The following is a 2,464-nucleotide window of genomic DNA, read 5'->3' as shown; positions in this document are numbered from 1 at the left end:
CTACCCCATGAGACAAGAGCTATTAATATCCCCATTTTACAAATAAGGAAAAAGGCTCAGAAGAACTAAAACCCTTCCCCCAAAGTTGCCCAGTTAGTAAATGGCATAGCTAAGCCTCAAACCCCTGGACTGTCAGCAGCACCCACGTCGTGACCACCACACTGCAGGCACCCGGATGACAAAATCCACCCGCCATGCCCTCTGCATTTGCTCAGGTCTTATTTTCTCATTCAAGTTTCATAATCACCCAGATAAAGAAGAATTATTCTCTCTCTTCTCTATCAGACCAGTTTCACAGATGGAAAAATCAAGGTCCAGTAGGATAAAGTAACTGACTCAATATCAAGAGTTACTCAGCGTAAGTAAAACGATAACTTATCTCGACTGGTGGGTTTTAACCTAAGGGGCATGGAGGTGAGGGATAAGGACACAGCACTGTGACACTGGCTTTTCCCACCAGCACAGCATCTCCCATAGGGGACAAAAATCCAGCTATTCAAGTTAACATTGCTGGATGTTCACTTGAGGTTGAGGCCTCATTTCTAACCCTGGAATTCAATCGTTGGGTTGAAACGTTGGGTTTGGGATGAAATAATTAACAACCATCAGGTATTTTCTTGATACCGGTCACATTTTCACTGAAGGGCAAACGTGTTGGGATGGCAGGTGAAAGCAAATTCTCTGGGGTCAGTAGCGAAGACCCTAGGGGAAGAAGAAGAACTTTCTAAGCTGCCAGTCAAAGCACCATTCCGTTCTCTTGCATGAATACTGTTGCCTACCCCAGATCTTGAGATACGTTTGTTCTAAATACATCAGAAGGGCAAGAGACAAGATGCCATAGCTGTTAAGAGCATGGCTTGGCTATGAGACAGGGCTCAGGTGGAGCCCAGCTCTGCCACTCACAGTGCAAACCTGGGCAGGCGGCTTTACCCTTCCAAGATGAGCATTCTCATTTGGGAAATAGGTGACAAGGTCACACCGATCTCACTGCACTGTTGTGAGTATTTAATGAAACAGTGGGTGTAAAGCGTTAGCCGGATGCTAAAGCTTAGCAAGGGATCAGGAAATAGTAGCTTCAAAAGCCAGGAACCCCAGCACTAAGAGGAAATGCCCAGCAAGGACAGAAAGGGAGGGCCTGGAGGAAAGCATTGCTTTTTTCCTGGTGGGACAGCAGCGAAGGGGGGAAGCAGAAAGGGCTGGGCTTGACCACACCAGCCATATGACCTGGAGCTCAGTGACACCTGCTCTCAGCTTCACTGTTATTAAAGAACTCTTACGAGGATAAAATAAAGTATCACCTGTGAAGTATCCAGCCCAGAGCAGGGAGCTCAAAAAAACCTTGGGCATCTTTCTCTCCATCCAGCTGCATCAATCGCCTTCAGCAGTGGATACAGAAGACTTACCATCACCCTCCAGGAAGCCAGAGCTGTGTCCTCCTTGATGCTCTCTGTCTTCTTAGCGGTCCTCCCCATCCTTCACTAACATCCCAAGGTACCACCCACACCCCAGTCCTGGCTGCCATGCACCTCCCACCAAACTCACCAGGTTCCCTTGAGACCGAGGCTTCGCTCTTTCCCATTGGCTCACTTCCTCCTTATTAAATTCAACCCTGCCACCTCTCCCAAAAGCAGTCCCAGAGGCCCCTCTAAGACATTAGCATGTGTTCACTATGACCTAATTGCACTCTGGGGAGTCTCGCCTGGAGTCTCAGCCCTACCTTGCTCCTTATTGACAAATACTGACTCCTGAATTTCTCCCAGAAACCCCCGCTCCTGTCGAGTCCAGAGAGAGGCTCCCTCTCCACCCTGGAAGCCGGGCAGCAATCACATGATTTCTGTAAGAGGCTTTTGTGCTGTCTCAACCCACTCTATTTGGTTCTGACATGGGCTTGTTTGAGCGGGTTTGCAGCTCACCATGAAACTAACCAGAACCCCCTATTAATTTAAATGTCCCCACACACACTCATGAATGAACACCTCCCTCCTCCAACAATGCAGCTGGCAGAGAGAGAGACGTTAATGTGTTTCTGAAAAACAAACAGGTTCTGCGCGGGTCCGGTTTTCGGCGTGAAGGTGAGCCCAGCAGGGCTATCAAACGAGAGGTGAGCAAGGCGTTTACCCGGGACACGAATATGAATCGTGAAAATCAGAAGAAGAGCCAACGTGAGAGTTAACAGTTACCCTGGGAGCAAAGCGAGGCTGTAAACGAGCAGTCTGAGCTGGAATGGTGGGAACAGTTGAGAACGCAAACACCAGGCGGGTTGGGTGAATGGTTCATGGAGCGGTTTAGGTGGTGGCATCGCACTGGCGTGAGAGCCGGCTATGCCCGTCTCTCCCTTACGCCGTGACAACCTCCTGGCAGCTCGACATCAGCCATGGTCCAAGCACTTACACTACAGTAATCGACAAACTCCACAATCAGATTTCTGTTGAGTTTGGGGGGACTTGGTTTTGCAAAAAGTTGG

The sequence above is a fragment of the Pteropus alecto genome, unplaced genomic scaffold, assembly GCF_000325575.1.
Source record: "Pteropus alecto unplaced genomic scaffold, ASM32557v1 scaffold44, whole genome shotgun sequence".
Classification (NCBI taxonomy): Eukaryota; Metazoa; Chordata; class Mammalia; order Chiroptera; family Pteropodidae; genus Pteropus; species Pteropus alecto.
Note: the sequence above shows the minus strand (reverse complement) of the source record.